Source organism: Columba livia, chromosome 13 (assembly GCF_036013475.1).
Source record: "Columba livia isolate bColLiv1 breed racing homer chromosome 13, bColLiv1.pat.W.v2, whole genome shotgun sequence".
NCBI lineage: Eukaryota > Metazoa > Chordata > Aves > Columbiformes > Columbidae > Columba > Columba livia.
This window is the reverse complement of record NC_088614.1, coordinates 1,185,209-1,202,651: the sequence shown is the minus strand read 5'-3', so window position 1 is coordinate 1,202,651 and position 17,443 is coordinate 1,185,209. Positions and strand designations below refer to the sequence as shown.

At 45.4% G+C, this 17,443-nt stretch overlaps 1 long non-coding RNA gene across 5 annotated transcripts in view; it reads right to left on the bottom strand.

Moving 5' to 3' along the window:
* LOC110360364 (uncharacterized) overlaps window positions 1-17,443 on the bottom strand; it is a 258,116-nt gene that overhangs the window by 18,510 nt on the left and 222,163 nt on the right. For all 5 annotated transcript variants that reach the window (XR_010465861.1, XR_002416200.2, XR_010465862.1 and 2 more), the window contains one exon: window positions 11,604-11,761. This is a non-coding gene — a long non-coding RNA (uncharacterized LOC110360364). The remainder of the gene's footprint in view (window positions 1-11,603; window positions 11,762-17,443) is intronic.

Here is a 17,443-nt window from a genome sequence, read left to right as displayed (position 1 = left end):
ATAGAAGCCATAGAAAAGGTAACATATAACATGATACACATATTTACCTACTATATATATGATATATAAGCATATAAACCAAATACTGTATAAATACTAATATAAGAAATAGTACATACATAAAATATATGCATATAAATATATAAAGACAAATTATATAAATACCAATAATACAATTGTAACAAATGTATAAGTCATATAATTTCATATATATACTTGTGTGTGTATATATATATATATATATACATATATGTATGCATTTTAAAAAATGCTCTCTCCTAATAATGACTTCTGCAATATCGGAAGAGGACACATATTGTTCCTAGAAGTGTAACATTTATTGTATAAAAAGGAAGGAAGATGCAATGCTATTTTTATCAAACTTTCTGAAAAGGAAATCCCATTCACACTACACACACATTTAACTCAAGGACTCGAGCCCGGATGTCCATCCAGTACAACTGCAATTCTCAAACAGTGCTGCATTATTAAACACAAAGTAAATTTATAAATATTTTGAGGTCCGTATTAAAATTACAACATAATTAATTGCAATTGCTTCTTTTCCTAAGAAGGATGAAAGCAAATAATATTTCTTTGAAAAGTGTGTCTAACTCTCAGTACTTTGTGCAGACCTCTGGCTGTTTGCTGACCCCTCATTCTAAATCTGTTACTCACTATCTAACACCAAGAGGTAACATCTGAACCCAGTTTGAGATTCGAATATCAGCATTCTCAGCATTTTGAATCTACAATATAGATGAGAGCGCCTTTTTCAGGGAGCTTTTCATTTCCGAGTTTGGGCTCCAGCTTTTGGAAAGACCTTGGGTTTGTAACATCCCAAATTAGCAGGTCAAAACTAACACTCGAGTTTAACTCTCCTAATGCAACATTTTCTCCCATTTCTCCCATGTCCTGTTTTGCCTATAGGATTCATTACTACATTACAGCTCCTTATATTGGACTAGGTTTTCAAGTTAGCCCTTAGAGACATTGCATTTCTACTTTGTAATGATTTTACCGTTGGAAAAGTTCATCTAGAAAGATGCCTGGAAAACAATGAAGCTGTTAGGGGAATTCTTTTGTTCTTGAAGTATCTATTGCTCTGCGGTAGGAGAATCAGAAGGATGTGTTGAGCTTGCTGCATCCTCTGTCAATCTCGTTTGATTATTACGTTATCAAGTTGCTTGCGCTGTGAGAGATTAAACCAGTTCGGGAAGTGCAAAGCGCAGTTACCGAGCACTGAATGCAACTCAGACATCAAACTGGTTTTTGAAGTGCAGAACTCCTGAGCTTTCACTTTGTCACCTGAGCAGATGTTGCCAGAGGCGAGGGGGTGATGCTGCTTTCACGTGGCTGCTGAACCTGCTGCTACCAAACAACCCGACACGGTGTAGATCCTGGTCGGACACTGTTCAACCCCATCCCTGCCCCAGGGACAGCAGTTCAGCCCCATCCCTGCCCCAGGGACAGCAGTTCAGCCCCATCCCTGCCCCAGGGACAGCAGTTCAACCCCATCCCTGCCCCAGGGACAGCAGTTCAGCTCCATCCCTGCCCCAGGGACAGCAGTTCAGCTCCATCCCTGCCCCAGGGACAGCAGTTCAACCCCGTCCCTGCCCCAGGGACAGCAGTTCAACCCCGTTCCTGCCCCAGGGACAGCAGTTCAGCTCCATCCCTACCCCAGGCCCATCAGACGTGCAGCCGGGGCGAAGAGACAACCCTTCCCGTTGCGGATCTCTGTACCTCGAGCCCGTGCTGCAATCAGCAGTATGTAAACGCTTGGGCTGCTTCAGATCAGGGGAGAGCTTTACTCATTTAGGCATCTGGCGATATACTTCTTCCCTCTTGCTCTTCTTTAAGGAGAGTTCTGCTGAGTATGGGAAAGAGCTACTAATGAGCAGTGGTGAAATTTCTCATCTAGGAAGGAAGAATTCATCCTGGATACATCCATTCAAAATGATGGTTAATTTAGCTTGAAAGATCCAACCAAAAGAGTTTGCCATACACATACCTTTAGATAACTGTGTCCTGCCATATGTATGTTCTGGCTACCCTTTAATATCGGTGGGGATTTGTCCAAAGGGGAACCCTTAAGTCTGGTGACTTTCCTATCCCACTAACTGGGTGTCCATCTGTTCTGCAGAATCCAAGAAGCACCCAGTAAGGAGCTCCCCATGAACTGCCCAGGGACCCCGGGGCTCGCGGAAATTACGCTCATGCCCCTCACTGTTCAGGTAAAAAAACTGCTTCACTCTCTTATTTGTATCAGGCTTTAAGTAAACATTATATTACTGTGAACAGATGTTAAATTCCTGTACAGGCTTGTGATACAGGATGCCAGGGGTTTTAAGGAGCAGAACGGCACCATCTGCCCCAAACATCATCAGCCATACACCATTCCCTACAGATCTTCCTGCGCCTGCATCGTACAAACCTCCACCGGTACATATGCTATTACATATATCTCATTATTATAGAGGGTCCAAAACACCGTGCTGGAAATTATTAGTGCACCTTACAGAGTGATGAAGGTTTGAACGGTTGGACTTCCTGGGGCACCAACGTTCACCCGTGTGGCTCCCACAGATCCCGGCAGGTTTGGGAGGGTGAGCTGACGCCACAGCCACCAAAGCGAGGGATCATCATTTGAGAACAGACGCTACTCAGGACTGTAACAAGAGCAGGACGTGCACCTCAGAGCAGAACCGCCTCTCTGAAGAAACATGGACCATAAGGATGTTTTCCCCTTGGCACACTGGGCTGTGCCCGCTTCCAAAACAACTGGGCTACCTCGTTGAGATTTTCTGCTCAAATATTAGACACTGGAATTGTACAGAAAATTCTTTTTCACCCAAGTATGTTCACGGTCGTGCCTTTTCCCATCATGTGTAATTATTAGTGACCCCACGGTGAATTATTAACAAAATCTCACAGAAAGCGCCGTTATGTAGGGAGAAACATGAAAATCTCAAGAAAGGTATCTGACTTCCAAACAGAATGCCTGCCGAAGACCAAACCTCATTAGGGAGAAGTCCTCCAGGCAAACATCCTCTCATTACTTATTGCCATGGTTTACCGAAGGTTCCTTAGTGTAATTCGCAGTTGGTTTTTAAATAAATCTCTCTGTATGGTAAATGTGATATTCCTGCATCTGAGCAGCAGGGTTAGCTGGAGACCGAACGAGACCAACATTTCACATCGCAGGGACTCGTAAACCACTTAGAGCCTGACAACAACACAGCAAGAAGAAGCGAATATATGACTGACACCATGCTGCTGAAAAGTAAGGTAGCGGTGGCTGTACGACATGAAAATGAAACAGTGAGGCTGCAAAGCAAAAGCAATTAGCAAACGAGTGTCGGTAACGAAGAATTATTTACAGCTAGGGACTTCTCTATAGGAGAAGGATAGTGCTGTGTTTCTGATCAGCATTTGAGGCATTAAGGCCTTGGATTTAAGGCTTTGCTCCCCATCCTTTGTCCCAGCCTCTGGAGGGGCGGTTGGGCCCATGGTCTCAGAAGTGCTGATGTCCTGGACGTTTTGGTCCCCTGGAGCTCACCTGCTCCTCTGGAAATGAGGGATCCAGAAGCTTCTCTTTCTCCCCGGGGCCGCGCTGGAGGGCAGGCTGCTAAAGGCTGGGTTTTGCTATGGGTCTGTTCAAGGGCATGAAAGCCTGTGGGATTTTCCTTACAGACCTCATCACATCAAAGGGTTAACTAACGCTCATGCCGAAGGTGAAAAGTGCGCGGCCCTGATTTCCATTTTGTACCGCGCTGAACTGCCTGTTGAAGATGTTCAGAACACCTCAGAAATGTCCATCTCTGATTAGAACAGGGTGAAGTTCTCCTCAAGGAGAAAACCCCCCGGTGTGACCCGTTCTCCTGCAGTTACAGATTCTTGGGCTGATCAGCATCTGGGTGACAAGTCGGCCCCTGGAAGTGCCTTCGCTGCTCCGGGGGAGGCACAAGGGACAGGTCCTGTCCTGGCCAGGGGACACACAGGGCAGCATCCCCCAGCCCCCTTGGCTGGGGACACCTCAGCCACTGCGCCCAGACAACATCCATCCTCTCACATCTCATCGCTCTGCATAACAAGGTTTCTTTTACTATAGCCAAACAAATGTAAAGCTGATGAGAATGAAGAATAAAATAACCGAAAAGGTCTTTTTTCACTCAGCGTGGCGAAAGGGGATATTAATACAAACATGGCTTTTTTTAGCATGCCTGTTTCAGAGCCATGCCCGCTCTTTTCTGAATACAGACCTACGAGACTGTGTGTGTACAATAAAACCCTTCAGTTATTAAGCATTTTCTTCTGTTCCGCTATGTCAGTCTAAACTCACTTTGAAGGCAGGAATGATGGAATTGTTCAATATATTGTGTGCAGAAGGTTGTGACCTCTGCAATCAGCCCCTGAAACACCACTGTCTTTTTACTTCTGGGGCAGCTGAAATGAATTATAAGGTCGCCTCTTAAACCATAATATTTCACTCGAGCTGAGGCCTCTGAATATGCAGTACTTGAGCATTTTTGTGTTCATTCCCATTTCCAAAACATTTACAATCTGTATAAGGTTTTTAAATTGAAAATGGAGTATTTTTTACTGAATATCTTGTTTCTAAACAAGGTCTCAATCCTGCGACAGCTCAAATGGGTGATGGCCTTACGCTTGTAAAGAAACCCAACACGCCGCTGATTTCTGCATCCCCTTTTGCACGTTTCGCAGGAGACATCTTGAAGGTGCCATTCTGTCATCTACAGGAGACACGGGTACATCTGCCAAGTGCTGGACTGTGCTGTGGAGGACACGGCTGTTGGGAAAGCAGGTGGCTTTGTGTGTGGTGACCTCCCTTGGAGCTGGGACACCTCTCATGGTTGATCCTCGGAGCACAGACACCTTTTACCATCTTTGGTAAGCGACCGATGCCACACAACCTTGTAGTACAGCAACTTTGATTTTGCCATGGTAACCGTGACGGCATGCTGAATTGACACTAATAAAAGATGACTGATGTAATATAGCCACTCAATATTATTTATTATGACCTTTGTACTCCTTAGCCTTAGACACAACCCACTGACCAAGTCTGAGGCTAAGTTTGGACCCAGCCACATAGGAGATTAGAAAACAAGGGGTCCACTCTGAACCTCCTGACTCCATCAGAACGTCTTCCATACCCTTTTGTATCTCTGGTCACTCTGTGAATCATTCTAACTCAATTTCCCTTTGTATTTTTCCTCCATGCAGTAATTAATAAGGTGAACCTTGCAATCAAACTGACTGAACTTTGGTAAACCACTGTTAAACTTTGTTAAATTCCATCAGATTTATCGGACTCTGTCCAATTATTCTTTTACCTCAATAAAACACATTACTGCTCCTCTCTTTGAGCGAGTTGCTTTCCAGTCATCCGCGACAGCTGCACATGAAGATCCTCTGTGCGGAGGAGGACAGACCCAGCCGAACTGGAACACCTAGTGCAACGCCACCATCGCTCCTCTGCGTTCCCACACTAATTAAACCCAGTTTCTTCATTCTCTATAACATACACAACTAATATTACATCAGCCACCACAACGATGACCTCTCCCTTCTGCCAGCTTTGCCTCCTGCCTGTGCTGTTACTAGCAGGGTTGCTCCAATAATCAATTCTTTCTCTTCCACACACAACAGCATCAGGAGGGTCCATAAAGTGGTAACCAACAGATAAAGTCAAGTTGCTGAAGCTTATCACTGGTGGCCCTTATTCTGTAAAGCATTTCGACGCCCAAAGTTTAGCCCAAAGTTTAATCAAGCCGCTGTAAATATTCGGTGCCCATGGTGACCGCGGTTCCCCAGACTCCTGTGTTAACGCCACAGGCCCAACTTGCTTCTGGAACTTGGAAACATTCCCAGCAGGATCCTCTGAACTTACAGAATGTTTTAAAAAATAAAGCCTTAGTTATTGATGCACTGAAGGTACACAGGGCCTCGAGGAACGCGTGTTCCCATGCTAAAAGGTCCGAAAGGCCAAGGTTGACCCCTCGTGCTCAGGGAGGGGAGCGCTGGCACCGAGCTGGGACAAGCCAGGCTGGCCCACTCACAAAATGTTCTTTTAGTTCTCTCCATGAACCTGTTTCTGCTGATAACCCACTTCTTCCCAAGGGTTTCAGGTTCCCTTTGATGCCAGACTCACCGCTGGGAACAGTAAACCACTCGAACTTTGATGGAGCTACAATTATTCCCCATAGTCAGCTATTCCGTTGTTTCCTTTGGAACTCTTCCTTATGTCACCGTTTCATTTTGGCCAGGTTTCCCCCTTCACCCTTTCTGATTTAAATCATGCCAGTTAAAATCAGACAACTCAAGAGGCATGCAATATTTTAGTAGAAAACATACAGGAATTCCTCATTCTCTGTAACAGATGCGGCTAATATCGTACCAACCGCCCCAGCAATGACCTTTTCCACGTGTCCCCGCTCCCAGCAGCAGTTCTGCCTCCTGTCTGTGCTGTCACCAGCCGGGTGACGGGGTGGCAGCGTCCGCCGGAGTCACGGGGGCTCAGAAGGGCTGCGGAGGGTCCTGCTCCCATCGCATGTTGGTGCCGACGCTTCTCGGGATTTCAGCCTGGAGCATTTAAGCGTTAGATCAGGCGGCTCAGCCTAGTGATGGTAACCTAAGCTACCAGCAGCAGGGAGGTGTTGGTGCTGTGCTGAGCTCCGAGGAGCGCGCGGAGCCTGTGACACCGTCCGACGGGCACCGATGAGGAGCCGGGTGCCGCGGTGCTGTCGGGCAGCGGGAGGAGGACTCAGCACAGCAGCAGCATCGTGCTCCACCACCTTTGCTGACAATTACCGCCTCGCCAACCCTAAAGTGATTAGGAACACACCGCTTTTTTAGCACAGCCTGTCCCTCCACACAGACTGCAAAGGCTGTAAATCACAGGGGAGCAAATCCTTACGAGGGAGGGAACTGTGATAGGAAGAGATGAGGGAGATGTGAGGAATGTGAACTCTAGAATAAGTTTTATCAGGAAACAATTAGGAAGGTGGCTGCTGCAGCAAACAAGACCAGGACCTGACGGGGAGAGAAACAGAGCTACAGATAGAGACTAATCTTCATTTTCTCCATGGTTTTCCTTGCCATCTTTAAAAAGCACACCATCAAATTTCCCCCCGAACCCTATTTTCTGGGTATCCCCAAAGCCTGCACTATCAGTAGTGAAAAGCATTGCTCCGCCAGGCAGCCAAGAGCCTAGGGCTAGAATTTTAGTCTAATCTAGTTTAATTCTCAGGGCTTTCCCCAGCCCAAAATGCAGGGCTTCCCCACGTACTTTTTCATCCCCTCTTTGACTTTCCTTCTCTTGGAGGGTGATGCTGAAGCCCTCAGAAAGAATAACGTATGTCTGTCCTGACTTAGGGAAGCTCTTCAGCTCAGACATACATTTTTGGCCTGCTGGAGTTACCTCTCCTCCCTACAGCCCAGGCAGGGAGGCGAGCAGAAAACAGAGTCTCTGCTGCCTGCAGAAACCAGAGATCTCTGCAGACCTCTGATTCTCTTACTCGTTCTTGTGCCAAACCGGGTGTGTTTCTGCCATCTGCATGGTGCCAGAAATGTCCTTGTTCTCCATGCAGCAGAGGCCAGAGGGAATGGGGAAGGTTCTGCTGTTGCTTTCAGCGGGGAGGAGGCACTTGGGCTTCCAGGAGCCTCTATTCTCTATCACAACCGGGTGGTTTTCGTCTTGGCTTTCTCAATAAATATTAAGTGGGCAATTCGCATTTTTCCCCCTGCTCTATCTGCTGATTATTGCTGGGGTCAGGTGGTTACACCAGCTAATTAATATTCACAGGCAGCAGCAGGAAATAAGTACAAACCCCTTCTCCTCAGCTTTAATTACAATATCGTGCTATCAAATTCCATGTGGATACACCTCCCGCACCAGCTCCAAACAATTTCAGATGTGTGTACTAACAGGATCCACAACATCTTTAACTCATGATCTTCTGTCATTACAATATAATTACTCTAATGCATCTTTACTGTGCAACGCCCACCAAAGCTAACAACCGTTGAGTACACCATGTAATTATACAATAGAGATGTTAATGTAAGCTTGCAGCTTACAGACTCGCAGCATTTCTGCCAGTCCCGTTATTCAACGTTTGTGGCAACCTGACTCTTACCTGCTCCCCTTCCTTCTCAATAGTAACCTTATGAAACATTTATGTTATTTTAGTACCGAGAAGCCCCAGGTGGCACTGAAATCCCAGTGGGAACACAGCATAAGAGTCAATAAAGTGGCAATAAGTTGTCTCACCCGGGTTAGATCTGTGGGTATACAAGAGGAATAGAGAAACGTAAGTCCGGGGAAAACAGCTGCAGTTTGCACCTTGCTGAGGATCTGGGCCTTGTATAGAGGTGGCAAAAGAGGTTACGAGAGGTTTGACAGAAAATGCAGTATTGGCTAATTAAGCTAGAGAACATGCCTTGATTAAGTGCTGATGGAGGTCAGACACAGGAGTCAAATAGCCAGGGAGAACGGGGCAAGCTTCACAGGGTCCGTGTGCCAAAGAGAGATGCTTGTATTGCACTAGAGGAATAGCCTGTCACACCACAAGCCATGAAGACGGTTTTAGCCTCTCATTTCTACCACTGTAGAAAGTGAGGAACAAAGGACACATGTTAAGGAGACAAAATGGGGTGTGTTTTCAAATCTGTGTAAGGATTTTCCAAATGGGAACTGGCTGCAGATGTTACTCAGGTTGCACTATGCAATGCATTCCTGCAGAGATTTACAAAACCTTCTCACTATATCAGTTTCATCAGTCCTTTTGCTTTTCTTAAATAGCGGCAATTTTAAACCATGTAATAGCATCTATATTTGATACATTTGGCTTTCCATGCCATACCAGTTGCTATGACTAAGACACACGTTATCAAGACTTGAAAAAGCGGGTTAAACAGGAATGCCATTACATTCTCACATACCCAGGTTGTAATCGGTGTTGAACTGTAGCTCTGCAAGCAAACACAGAAAGACAAACAACAAAGAAACATCTGGTTTGACTGAAAGAGAATAAGAGAGGAGAAAGCATGGCAGATAATCTGTGCTTTTTAGGGAAGAAGGCATTCCTTCCTGAAATGCAAAGTCCCTTCTTGAATCTGTGAGAGGGAAAGCATGGGAAAGTGCAGCTGGGTGTTGGAGCCATACTTCATCCCGGGGAAGCTGTCTTTGGAAGAGAAATTAAGGGCTGTCAGGCTGCTTTTCATTTCCATGTATCACCTGTCAAATTTACACTGTATATGTTTGCTGATGTTCTCTAATATCCCAGTTAGCTCTGGTGTTTGCATATTAACTGGTTTGTGTCCCAGATGCTCACACAAGGATCATAAACATTTTGTGAAAGACACAACCATCACTTTCAACAGTATAAACTGTTCCCAAACATCTCCCTCTGCTCTTGGAGAAGACTCAAAAAATCCCTGAAAAACTAGTTTAGAATGAACGTTTTCAGCACTGGCTGAGCGGGACGTGGAGAAGCAGCTCCTGGGCCAACGCTCTTCCATGAGTCTCACTTTGCACCTAAACCCGAGCCTACCCTTAGGAGCAGCTCCCAGACTGGTCCCAGCCATGAAGTGACGGGGATGATGCAGTTTTGAGCCAGCTAGCACTTAATTCTGAGTGTTTGAAGCCAGGATTTGGCCCTCTGCTTAGAGGTACCTGTGTAAGAACAAGGGCAAGACGTACAGTTCACACACGCAGTATGTTGAGCTCACACATGGAACCAGACAGAGATTTTGAGACTGGACAGGGTTTGTGGGTCCTCATCTCTAATTCTAAGGGAGGTTCTGGAAAGTTCAGGGTGTTCCAGAATGGAAAAGGAGAATATTGTTCTCCTGTAACACCCCACTGGCGCTGTCAGATGATTCACGGGCTCTGGAGAGCACAGACATTACCAGCTCAGCACATCCACACACCAATCACCATTTGTCATGTGTGAGCACTTCCCACAGTCCTAAAAAGGGATTTGTTTTGTGTACTATTTGCAGGAAATGTAGCAAACTCCATGCTGAACAGCAAAATAAAACCAGCACTTGATTGTTTTATTGAATATTTGCCTGTCTGCTTGGGAAAACTTCACTTTAGGATTCTTTTTTAATACACTGTCTAATAAAAGGACCCCCACAGCTGTCTCCTTTGCGGAGAAAAGCTGTCAACATCCAGTATCACTTTCTGCATGTTGAGTAAAGTACTTGAAAGTCCCAGTTCCATTTTAATATGTGAGATGCTCTCCCATTTGTATGCAGCTGGAGAGAGTAGTTTTATCCTCATTTAAAAAAGCCATATGATGGATTTCTTTCTTTAAACAAATACCTTCTCGAACTTTTCTTTGTCCTCCCTTTCCCCCAGCATACACTTTTCCTCTCTCGTTAGGCACCAGAGCGCTCAAATCTCTGCATAATGTTGACAACTCACTCATTATACACAAAATGATGCCAGCACCACTTCTTTTTTGATGTCCCTATGCATGATCTGCTGGAATAATTCCCAGATTAACTGTTTATTAATATAATTTTTGCAAAACAGTTGGCAGGGAAATTTCATCGCCCTGCCTTGAATAAGGGCTCCACTATCTTCTGAATTTTCTGATTCTGGGAATTGACAGATTCTAATCCTGGTCGAAGCTTTTTCCAGTCCTGATCCTGCAAACACTTTGCCACACAGGAGCAGTCCTACTACGGCCAAGTGGTGGGTGTTCAGTACTCGGGACTCTTGCCTGCGTTAAGTGCCAAATCCATTTGCTTTCTCAGGTTCTGCAGAGCGAGACGTGCCCTGGCACAGGGCTCCCAGGCACATCTTCCTACAAATGACCTGCAAATGCAGCTTTGGCATGGCAAGGGTTACCACGGCACCTGGTCTACGCGGAGGGACAAGGGACCAATCTGCAGCCTTGGCCACCCCGGCTTTTACGTATATGCACATTCAGGTGCTATACATCTCTTGATTTCTAACAAAATTTGCTCACAATTGATTGCTGGTCAATTAATACAGTTCTTGAATATTTAGTGCGTGTTTTGAGAGCTGTAATTATTGTTATTTACCACATCCAGTGCAAACTTCATCCGAATCGCATGCATATCAGAGACTGTTAATGTAAAGGGCTGTCAGCGTTCTCCCGCGTTGGCACAGGACGGAAAATCCAATGCAAATACAGCGACATTTCACAGCACCGGGCAGCTGCGCTCAGTCCTTCCCCAGCTATTAACTCTGATGCAACGAAACGTTGTTGTTATGGGTAGCAGGGAGCATCTTTAACTTGCACAGCTATTATATTTTAATGTTCCTGTCAAGAGGAAGGATTCTAACTGTGAAGGCACAGGGAGACTTTGTGTAGCAGAGTCACAAAGCTTTGAACTCTGCACACACCATGACAGAACATACTGTACATACGCTTCAACACGCCTCAACACTATCAAAGTCATGGTTAAAAAACAAGATACCTGAAGGTTATAGAACATTTAATGGCTGTAGCGTAAACAATATACTACCAAGCATTAAGTGCCAAACATTACCAGCCTCCCACTCTCGAGATGCCGCGTCTCACAGACTGAGAACGACTAACCTAACCAGCCTCAGACGGCAAACCAGCAAGCTGACGAGTTTGGAGTGACGCTGCCAATTCCGTACGGAGCCCTTGGTCCAAGGACTGAGCACCGAGTGACTCTCCAGACAGTGCTTGGAGATACTGTCGCTCAAATCCAAGGTCTGTGCTCCACGCTTCTGTTTTGAAATAGAAGAAAAAAAGAGGATTCTCAACATTTCCAATGGACTGAAAATTTTCCATGGGAAAAATTAGACAGTTTTGGTGCTGATTATTTTGTCTGAAACAAACGGGGTCAACTGTACAAACCTTGGATGAACCCAGGAAACGTTGCATGATGAAAGCAGCAGATCCGAGAGCCTCGGGGCTCCCAGGATTGATTGTTTCTCACCTCAGCAATGTGGACACCCACACTTGAACCAGCATGCCTGGTATTTACAGTGCCCAGAGCTGGAGGTGCCAAAGAACAGGCAACTGCTGAGCCCTCTCCCAGGGCTTCCACCCCCATGGGCCGGGGTCAGTAATTAAGACATCCAAATTACTTGTTGTGAAGAGAGGAGTCCAAGCTGAGGAGCCCCCGCTTGTGTCAGAGACATCAGAAATTCAGAGTTTCTATTTGGAAGGTACGGGAGCTCTGGGTTCAGCTCCAGTTTGGGCTGCTGGGCACCCTGAGCCAGGACAGACACACGGAAGGTTTGGTGCAGAACAATGAATAAAGGAGAGCTGCCTGAGTTTTGGCAGGGGGCAGAGGGAAATAAAGGGAAGAAGAAAACAAACAAATGACAAGAAAACCCAACGACACAGTGAATTTCCTGAGAAATATTAAATTTTGTTTTCAGTAAGTCAGCATTTTCTAATGAAGCATTGCTTACTGGAAAATTTATGCCTATTTCCATCTGGGAGGACATTATTCAGACAGACATGACACATTTTGGACGACATGAGGGAATATTAAATTGGGTCCTTCTTGCCAAAGAAGTGGTCTTTGGTCTTCTTGCCAAAATTCATCCCAGCAGATAATTTCCTACCTATTTAAATCCACCTCACCACATTAACGGAGCGCATCTTTTCAGCCCACATTCTGTCTTGCAGCTCTGGCACTGTTACGTATTTTCTGCGTGTTGTCCCCGGTGTGGCTGCGTTTCCCTGAGTTCAGCGCTCCGTGGGAGCCCGTGCTCTCTGCATACCTGTGAAACAGTGCCTTGGGGTCTGTAAAACCATATGGGTTACTGCAACATCGTCAGTGCTACACGAAGGGTTATTTTTAGTGCCCGAGAAGTTCTTGCATAGCAAGGTGTAACGCCACACATAATGTCGCTAGTCTGTATGTCGAGTTATTTCACGCCATTGTGGTGCGCGGCTGCATTACAGAGCAGCTGTTGTATTTTCCTGTCTCCTCAGGAACATTTATTACCACAATGAGGATACTGCATTGACTCCAGCTCAGACCCAGGCCCCTATTGTGCTTGGCACTATAGCAACAGCCAGCAAAAGGCAGTCCTTGCTCCCAAAGACCTTTCTGTCTAAACAGACAGAGATCTAGCTTTTATTCTTCAGTTTATAACAGTTGCCAAACAACTTGGATGAAGAATAAGAATGACAATGAATAGGCTGTAATGAAATCAGCTGTGGGATGAACCCAGATGTGGGTGGGAAACCCCAAACCAGTAAAAAAAACACAGGTGCAATGCTGAACCAACTGAAGAACCATGAAGTACCAAGCCAGAATTTCCCCTTTCTGGTCCCATTTCACCAGGTACATGTCTGCAGAGCATAACGCAGTGTTACCCAGCGCTACTTCCAAATTCGCTTGGTACTAAAAGCAGAATTGTGGTATTGACGTATTGTTCCTATTGGAGCAATAAACCTGCACAGAGCTATTGCTGCTGGGTGGCTCCTGCTTCTCGCTCCGCACCCGCTGATGGGTGTTTCTGGGTGATGTTGCGTGGGGCTGTGTGGGGACAGCCGCAGCTCAGGGGGTTCTATAGAACTGACAAGGAACACGTTACAGGTAGGGGGTTCACAACCCGCCGGAATTCACCACTCTGCCACAAAACTACTGACGTGCCGCTGGTGGAAGGTGAAGGATTCATTACGGTCCACAATACTTCGTGGCCTCCAGTGCTGCTCAGATGACAGCGGATTCCCTTAACATACTGTAGTTCTTGCTACAAATCTTTCTCTAAGGAAGGCTAAAAATACTCCTGAGGTAGAGCTCATAAACAGACATGTCCCCCGTTCCGATCTTGCTGTGTTCTATGTTATTATTTACTCAAATTGCAGAGCTCCCCAGCCCTAACAGGAGACTCGGGCAACTCATTTTTTATCCTTTGTAACTGATGCAATGCACATTAAAGCAGAGATAATCACAATTTGAGAGGTGCGGGTCTGCTTTCTGAACATTCTGGCCATGAATGTAACATAACAGAGGTTTGAGTGACGCTCGTCTTGCACCCCTGAGTTTATCATAAGATTAACAGTCTTTATTATTTTGCAGAACAAGCAGTAGCACCTCATCAAGGGCATAATCACCTCAGCCAAAAAACAAACAAGCTTTTACTTAATGCGCTAAAAATATAGTTGAGAAACCTTCAATCTCCAGCCGTGCGATAACATCGCCTGTGTTGACTGAGCGGATCAGCAGCCGCGGCTGCTCAGGCTCCTCGCCCTGACAATACTTGCCTTTCCCTCTCCCCACCAGATTTAGAGATGATGTCAGCATAGCCAGCCCCAGGAGCTCAACAATCAGAAGCCGAACCAAAATAGATTCACAGGGTTGATATCAAAGCCGTGGAAGTTATTGAAACGGAAGCGTATGATTTGGGGGGTCAGCCTTTAGATTTTTAATTCACAGGAGGCAGCCTCTCCCTTGCAGTTCCCCGCGCCGCGCTGCCTGACGTGCCCTATTTCAGAGCCAGAGGCAGCGCGGGACAATGGGAAGCACAAAGGAGTGGGGATCTATTTAAAGCTTATAGAAAGCTCGATTCTCCACCATATGCAAAGCCTTAATCCTGCCAATACCTTATGTGAATGCTCAACTTGATTCATTGCAGCAGCCCCACGGAAAGCAGTGGGGTTCCTCTGGTACTTGAAGTTTGTGCTTCTCTAAGTTACTGTTGCACATCAGAAGTGTCACCCTGTGCCACAATAGTAAGAATTAGCTAAGAATGACGAGCTCATTTTCTCTGTGATCTTGGGCAAGTCCTGAATCGTCCCATATCCCAGCTCCCTGCTCTTTCAAAATGGGGGTCAAATTTGTCTCTGCAATGCACTTGGAAGCCTCCAGACAAAAGATTATGTAATTAATATAGTGTGTTCTTCTGATGTAAATTGAATTCTAGCTAACACAGCTGTAAAGAATGCTTAAAAATCAGTGACAACTATTTCATAATTAGATTTCCTATTAAAACCAAACCCATAGAACTGGACTTAATCCACCATGGATCAAGTCTGACTCAGCAGCCAAGAGAAACAGAGGACTCGTTCTTCTCAACACACTTTCACAGACTGGAAATACTTTCTCATACAAAAACGTATCAAGGTCTAAACATTTCTTTACCTTTTTCCTCCACCAAAAGCTCAAATTCCTCTGAATTTAACTTGAATTTATCCTAATTTAAATTTATTCTGAAGGCAAAGTCCAATTTTTTGAGGCAGCAGTAGTGTGTTAGAATGAAATGGCTTGACAGAAAAGTAGTCACTTAAAATTATGGAAGGCTTTAATCTTTTATTAAACATTTGAAATTACTAAAAGATACTACCTCAGAGTGGCTTAGTTTGAAGAGGCAAACTGATACATTTTGTTAATTAGACCATTAAAAACTCATTTAGGTGTAAATAAGTCTGGGTCATTAAATCTTAATGTACAGCGTCAAAGTGAAACTTCAGTCTTCACACCTTCTGGTAATGTTAATTCATGACCCTAAAAATTAATTAAAAATAGAATTAGCATCAAAGAACTTACTTTCCCCTCCTGTTTTTAAAGAAAAAAGATGCATTTGTAGTAATAAAAAGTGCTGTTTCTGCTCAGTCCTCCATTTATACATTCTCTCTACAAGACTTCGTTTAAACGTGGATGTACAACAGCTATATTTTGATACCAGTGATCTATGTGAATAAATTTAAAGCACAGCAAAAGAGCGCCAGCGGTGATGATGTTGTCACTAATTTTCATGGTAACAAGAACAGGCTATTTCAGTGAAATCATATATTGTGAACTAATGGCATAATGAGGCATAACAATGAGTCAAAACTATTATTTGGCAGAGCTGAAAGGCAAGGCTAAAAGGCCATCTCCTGTTGAGGTTGTTAATGATTACCACCGAGAAGTCATCCCAGCAATTGCTCACAGCTTCACAAAACAGAAGAATTTAGATTGTAAGTTTCTAGGAAATTTCTAAGACTCTTGGGCTGATTTTTGAAAATTTCAGGAGAGAGGGACCTGGGTGTCGCAGCGAAATGGGCTGTGCTCACCCAGGCTGAAGAACAGACCCCAAGGACAAATTTAATGAAATATAACAAGGGCAAGTGTAGAGTCTTGAATCTGGGCAGGAACAACCCCAGGTTCCAGTATAAGTTGGGGAATGACCTGTTAGAGAGCAGCGTAGGGGAAAGGGACCTGGGGGTCCTGGGGACAGCAGGGTGACCATGAGCCAGCACTGGGCCCTTGTGGCCAGGAAGCCAATGGTACCTGGGGTGGGTTAGAAGGGGGTGGTCAGTAGGTCAGAGAGGTTCTCCTGCCCCTCTGCTCTGCCCTGGGGAGACCACACCTGGAATATTGTGTCCAGCTGTGGCCCCTCAGTTCCAGCAGGACAGGGAACTGCTGGAGAGAGTCCAGCGCAGCCACCAAGATGCTGAAGGGAGTGGAGCATCTCCCGTGTGAGGAAAGGCTGAGGGAGCTGGGGCTCTGGAGCTGGACAAGAGGAGACTGAGGGGGGACTCATTCCTGGGGATCAAGATGGAAAGGGGGAGTGTCAGGAGGATGGAGCCAGGCTCTTCTGGTGACAACCAGTGACAGGACAAGGGGCAATGGGTGCAAACTGGAACACAGGAGGTTCACCGAAAGATGAGAAGCAACTTGTTGGGGTGAGGGTGGCAGAGCCTGGCCCAGGCTGCCCAGGGAGGTTGTGGAGTCTCCTTCTGTGCAGACATTCCAACCCGCCTGGACACCTTCCTGTGTAACCTCATCTGGGTGTTCCTGCTCCATGGGGGGATTGCACTGCATGAGCTTTCCAGGGCCCTTCAACCCCTGACACTCTGGGATTCTGTGATTCTGTGATTAATGTGACACCAGAATCCCAATGCTATGGAAAATGTAAGCAGTAGTTCTCATGTATTTCTATGCATATAGGTCACAAATTGAAAATAAGTTGTCTGCGGTATCTTAATTAGTGAAGATTCTTGATTTTCTTTCTATAGCCTCTAACAAAATGTTAAAAGTTGATTCTTTTCTAGGTGCCCGGAATCAAGAGGATGTCAGTTCTGTGTGGTGCTAACCAGGCACTGCTGGCACAACACATGCGGAAAAAAAGAATGATAACCAGTGAAAATCACATTAGACCTCTAAGGAGAATGGATGATTTTAAGTTGGTAGCAGCAATGAGTAATGAGTAACTCGTTAGCAGAATGAAGGAAGCGTTATACCAATGGTCATTGGCAGGGATGCTGTCCAGTGTTCGCAGGGATGTTGAGTCCAACAGAAGATGACATTTGCTTCCTCAGTTAGTGACTGGTTGACACATAAAAAGAAGAGTTTTAAGAAACACTTCCATTGGTTTCAGCATTGCTAATTCACTTAAACATGCTACAGACACAGGGCCCAACCTCTTCCTTACATTCAGACTGAACATTTGCTTTGTAGG